This window comes from Falco peregrinus, chromosome 7, assembly GCF_023634155.1.
Source record: "Falco peregrinus isolate bFalPer1 chromosome 7, bFalPer1.pri, whole genome shotgun sequence".
Classification (NCBI taxonomy): domain Eukaryota; kingdom Metazoa; phylum Chordata; class Aves; order Falconiformes; family Falconidae; genus Falco; species Falco peregrinus.
This window is the reverse complement of record NC_073727.1, coordinates 83,144,634-83,151,300: the sequence shown is the minus strand read 5'-3', so window position 1 is coordinate 83,151,300 and position 6,667 is coordinate 83,144,634.

Below are 6,667 nucleotides of genomic sequence, written 5' to 3'. Positions count from 1 at the left end.
TAGCTAAGCCAACAGCAAAACTCTCAGCAATGCAACTGCTTGTAACACAAGATGAATCATAGGTTCTCTGCTGAAAGCTGATTAGATAAAGTGCCATCTCCCAAAGGCTCATGCGGTGCATATGACAACACCCCTGTCACAGCCTGAGTGGGTATTTCAGCCTCTTGATGGTCCTGAGCAGTGAATAGCTGTAAGACACCAAAACTGCCTCCACCTGGGGGAGGAGGAACAAGACTGAGGGATGAGGGGTGGCAGCAGGCACGGCACTGCAGGTAGGTAAGAGATGCACAGCCTGTGATGGTCAGGCTGGCTCCCTCTCCCAAGGGGCCGGGGCTGGGACTGGCAGCAGAGAGGAAGCCTGGGGAAGCTGGGATCACTGGTTGAGGGTAGGCAGAGTTATGACCCCGCTGTGAAATGCTAGTGCCCACCTCGCACCTCTTTACCGTCCTACTCTCATCACCCAGCAGCAGCCGCTGCTGTGGCACCCGCTCCACTGCCGCCTTGGCTCAGCCCCAGCCTCTGCCTGGGGGCAGCGATGTCTTCCCACACCTGGGGAAGCCATGGGTTGGTCGTGGCATGGGGCAAAGCCAGGAAGGAAAGGACCGAGGGAGAAGACAAGGGTTTCAGACCATCTCTGCTCTGCAAGGCAGTTCAACACTCATGCGCCTTTGCCTCAGCCACATCTAACTCAAGTGTAACAAACACCAAATGAGGAACAGCTCAATAACCTAAACTTGGGTTTTATTACAACCAAATCAGACAAAAGTCACTTTAAAAGTTTGCAAGTGTTGTAGTTGACAAAGTAGCTAGGTTGTTGGCAAGAAGGGAGGGGAAAATTTTACTGAAGAGATGGATGGGACGGTGACAAGAAAAAAATCATTGTGAAGGAGTAACAATTATGGTTACTTTAACCTTGTCTCTAGTCCTTTTTGTTCTCCATGCATTAACATCTTATGGCAACCTGCTCACGCTTCCCTTCCCAAGTTAAATTATTCTGTTTTGTGAATAAAACACAGGACCACTGGGTTACAGCATGAGATGCCATGAAGCCACTGGAGCTGCACTTGAACAAGGCTGTGCTTTGTTCCTCCACTGCCTCACTGCTCTCTCGAGAGGCATCATTGAAAGTCCATGAGGTCTAGCCAGTAGGCATTAGAGCTTTATCGTCATACCAGACACGATCTTCCTGTTTCTTATGGGATAAATAATTACTCGAAAACACTCTGGTACATGACACATACCTCTCAAGCGTCTTCTGCTTTGGCTTGAGGCACTGCCCTGCACCAGGCCAGGTGGCAGAGGAAAGCCTACAGCACTATGTTGCAGCCATGGGTCCTGCCGGAGGCACCTTCCCCCCATCTTCGCACAAACCAGCCCAACATTTTAAAACATACGTAGGTTGGTGGCCTCCTGCAAAACCCTGGTTTAGCAAATGAAGAGTGTCAGAAAGCTGAGCTATCCAAGCACATGGAAAGTCAAGGTGCTGCACTGTAAATGCATGCAGGCTTGGAGTCATGCACTGCCTGCCTGATCCCAGGTTGTCAGTGAACAACAATCTCTCTCTAATGTCTCCTCTGTGCAGCCGCCACTCAGACCTACCACCTGGATGTGCTGCTCCAGGCCAACCAGACCCCGTCCCCCAGCTCACAGGGGTGAGACAGCTCCTCCCTTGGTCTCCAGTCACGGCTTAGTTCCTGCCTGTTGGGTACCAAACTGCTCTGACTCAGCTGCCGGAGGGAGGCACGGCTGGGTCTGTGTGCCGCCTGCTGCCCACGCTGCCATCACCTGTCCTCACACAGGTTCCCTCTGCAAGCCCTTGAAAAGGTCGCCGTCCCCATGTCACCCGCCAGTCCTGCTGCCACAGCTCAGGGAGCGGCGGGGCCCGTGCAAGCACTCCTGCCCTCACCCCAGGCCAAACCAAAGCTACTGGGGATCCTGGTGCTGCTCCACACACCGCCACAGTGTCCCCCACCAGTCGGGCCCTTGCCAATGGCTGCCTCGAGGTCCTTGGCACAGCCTGAACTGGCAGGGCAGCAGAGGGGAAGGGGTGCATCAGCTTTGCTACCCGTGCGGCTTATGCCAGAGCCCTGGGAAGCCAAGCACACAGCATCCGTATGAGCCGCAGGTGCATGGGTGCAGGCAGCAGCGGGGGCTGATCTCCCTAGCAGCCCCCCACCAGCTGCCGGAGCAGCCCTGCACCTCCACCATCCCCCTTGTCCTTCAGAGCTCCCCTGGGAAAGGCTGGACAAGTTCAGGTCAGGTGTGAGTAGCTCAGAGTCGCAGTGGAGCTGACCAGAGAGGCTTTGCCTGGAGGGGGAACAACTGCGCCCATCTGCACGGCTTCACCGCCCGGGCTAAGAGGGGTGCCAGCAAGGGCTGCCGTGGGCAGACTGGAAAGTGGGCAGACTGGAAAGCAGCCACCTGCCCGCAGCCCGGGTCACTTACCTCCAAACTGCCGAGACCACGCAGCACTGGAACTGGCAGCCGCTTGGGCACGGTGAGCTCGCAGAGGCTGCATGAGGAGTGCAACCACAGGCATCATAAATCCAGACAATTTCTGTTTTCAGCAAGTACTCAGCTGCAAGCAAACGGAGTGCAAGTAAACAGGAATGATTTAATTATCATATAAAATTAATTAATTGGACGCAGGAATCAATGGGGAGTCCTTCTCAAACACTGGCTGCACATTACTGTCAGTTGTAGAACAGTTATCCAGAGACCTACAGGAGCAAGAACAGACACTAGTTTCTACTCTTAATGTAGTACAATTGGTTTGGCTTATTTTTTTTCCTCCAAGACAGACGCAAATAGGGTTTAAAGATGTAAACCAAAGACCATAAAACAATTTCAAAGCAAGCAACATAAACCCAAAGCTGGGGTTGATTGCATTGCACTTGTAATATGAAATAGGCTAATGATCAAATTAATCAGTATTGTTAATCAGGAGGCTAATTTCTTTCTGTCAGAGGGCTGGGGACAGCTAATGTGATGTTACATACAGGTTAGGCTACGGTTGCTTGTAGCAGCTGGACTGAGGGACAGGCCGTCTTCTCCCAGCTTCTTGCACCAGTTAGTGCACGGCAGCATCCACCTAACACATCACGTGTTGCTTCTCCGCCCTCTTTCCCTTCTGTCAGAAGCACAGAATGGGCAATTTCATCTGAAATTAAGCATCTAACGTCCACATCCCGGCTGCGAACCCAGGCCAGCCACAGCCACTGGAGAATTAGATCCAGTTGCCCACACAAGCATCTAGCAACAATGCCTGACACCACTTAGGGCATGAAAGATACACCTGGGCGAGCAGGTATGACTGAGGAGCGACAGCAGATCTGAACCCTTCTAGACCAGCAGCTGAAGGCCAGGCAGCACACCTTACAACATCTCATAGGGATCTCGCTGCACAGACAATTAACCAGGCAGGCAGTAGAGTCAGTTGAGCCTACAGAATGGATCAGGTTGCCCTAAAGGCACTTCATGGCTAGCTCAACTTCTCTGCTCGCCCATACACACCTACATCTTGACAGTTGAATTTAGGTGGCTTCGTCCTGAGCTGAATCCCCCACACAGCTCCTGCAGGAAGCAAGAGGACTGCAGCTCCCCCATCCTTTAACTCACCACTGCTGTTCATGGCTTTGCTGAACCCAAATCAGGTCCTGCCCACATGTTGCCTTCAGATACTCGTCAGAAACCTTGTGAGTTACAGCAACCAACTCCAGCCAGGGAACATTTATAAGGCTGGGTTTTTGCTCTAAATTATTCACCTCAAGTAAGTAACTGCCCAGTTCAGCATCAGCCCCTCACCCAGGAGACAATTCTTTCTTTCACATGCACAACATGTCATGTATCCCACCTTATGTACTTACTAGGGATTTGAGCAATTTATTTTGAAAATTGAGGCATGCACCAATCCCAGTGCTAGCATTTTATGCAAGCTCACAGAAACGTAGTCAGACATCAGCTACCCAAGCCCCAGGAACAAAGGGCTCCATTTAGATGCTCTAACACAGGCATCTAGTGCCATTTGAGATGCCCTAAGGCACCCAAGATACACAAGGGGTTGGCAGATATCACATAGGACCTATGGAAGCAGCAGCTGGAGATGTGGAGACCATGCAGGATACCCCAGGGTGTCTCAAATGGTACTCGATGCCGAAGTATAAGCAACCAAATTAAGTTCTAAAAATCTTGTTTATACTGAACTCAGATGTACGTCTCCCATATCTAACAAACACGTATCTTGCAGTGCAGCTAAGCAGCGAAAGAGCTACAAAAGAATTGCATCCTTAATTTGGGTCTACTGAAATCTGGCAGAGCTTGCAGTCTGTGTCAGCTTGTTTTGTTATGAACGTATAATGCTCACTGAACCCCATGAGCTGCTGTGATAACAATCTCTGCCAGCTTGCTGAATGGATTCCTTTCAGTTGCTGCCTCTGAAGTTATGTGGCTAGAACAGAGCTTCTGCAATACACCAGTGCACCAGGAACACCATTTTTTTAGCTACAGGAGCAAGAGAGCTGTCTGCAAAGATTCATGAGCTCAGAATTGATTATCGGACCATAGGAGCAGAAGGTCGTTGTGTCAAGGCTCCTGGCTACCGCAGTGAGAATGTACGACTGGCTAATCCTCTTACAAACACGTGCACTTCCACAAGAGAGAATACCTCTAATGATTTAAATCCAATTTTAATTAATTGGTGCACTGTTTATTAGGACAAGGTTGTTATGGCACTGCAGTCTTAACCGAGCCAGATGACAGAAGAGTATACAAGTCTTTCATTGCAGTTAATAAATCTGGGACCTCACGAAGGCTGCGCATGTCTGTCTTGAATTCCAATCTCAGGATCCAGCATTAAACTATGTACCATAAGGATTTCCAGCAATTAGTGTTAAATGAGCATAAATAGATAGATTAGTAATTTTCCGGACTATCAGCAGGAAGTACTGACACAATTTGTGCTTTAGAAGGAGCTACTTACAGTGAAACAATCACTGCCCAAGTTAAATCTGAGAATTCCTCCACACGTTTTTTGCAAAATCTAATTAATCTAATTAAGAGACCTCAGTGGTTAAAACCCAGAAAATATGGCTTGTTTTGGATTTTATTATTAAGGAATTTAATGAGAAACCGTAGCAGCATACACCTTCCTGCCCAATTTAGAACTATATGCCATTTTTCCGTAACACCCACTTTAAAGAGCCACCAGCCTAGAGCAGAGGTTCCATGAGTGCATGCTGCCATCTAGGCAGGCTTTGGGGCGCAGCACCTACTTTAGAACACGAACTGCACTTGCCACGGACAACACACTACTATCCAAAACGAAGGAGAAAGGATCGTTTTTTATACTATTTAAAAATGACGTATCACCACTCACTGAAAATGCAAAACCTGCCCCTCAAACAGATTGTAGAAGTCCACATTAAGAGCAGATAGTTTTTGCGTTTATTAAGAAATACATTACTTTGTACTTCCATACATGCAACTTGAACTTCAGCTCTGCATGGAATTACAAACCGCTTTTATCTACGAAAAACATGAATACAAAGTATATAGTATTACGGCTATTAATTACCAAAGCACATTTTACTATGGCAGTACTATAATTGTATCTATTTGATATGCTTTGAAATACAATCAATTTTTAAAGACAGTTACTAAAATATATATTGATTTTCTACAAAGACAGAAATAATTTTTAAAACCATTTTTCTTCGTAAAACCACAAGTTTCTATCCAGCACAAAAAATATAAAATACATAGTGCATCTAACTTATTTAAAACAATAAACAAATTCTATACACAGCTTTGCAGGAAACTTACAGACAGAAGACTTGACCAATAAAGTAATTTTTATTAGAAATATTAACGAATAGCTTCATTATCAGTTATGGGATTCTGTAGGGAATGCCTGAATTATGAAGGCAGAATCTTACACAAAATGGTAGTAGGACCTGGAAAGATTATCATTTAGCATCCTCCACTTGTACGAGTCCTTTGAACGTGGCTTATTGAATTGAGTTCTGCTGGAGGGCAAGCATCACCACCCCATGTTACAAACAACAAACCACACTACAAGGATTGCTCCTGAGGTTTGGGCGAGATGAGAGTCGCCTAGGAGCCCTGAGAAGCACACCACTTCAAGATGTGGGCACATACGCTTTAGCATCCGTCATCGAGGATGTTGTCCCCAAGGCCAGACTTCCCTTGGATTTCAGTGGATCTGCTCAATTAACAACCTCCCAGATCATCAGAATGGGTGATGGAGGGGCACGGCAGGGTATATCCACTGACATTCAGAATGAAGTTACCCTCCTGAGCTTCCTCCCTGGGGTGTTGAAGCTGTCACCTTGAGGACTGCCCTGAGCAGGTTTGTGCATAAAAGTGTTCTTCTTTCTCCCTGAAAGATCCCCCTGAATAACAACAGAAATGTGGTTATCCAGCTACTGGCATGCATCTTCCCAACCCCTCCGCTCCTTCCCCCATACAATAAGAAGCAACACAGCATGAGATTGATTTGTACAGAGAGCAAAGCAACCAAAAAGACTAGGAACTGTTGAATTCACACTTAATTTAGGTGGTGGAAAAATGAGCAGAGCTGGTACCAAAGGAATTCAGTAATAAGCTTTGAAACTACTGTGCTGGAAGAAGATCTGATGCCCTTTGAGCA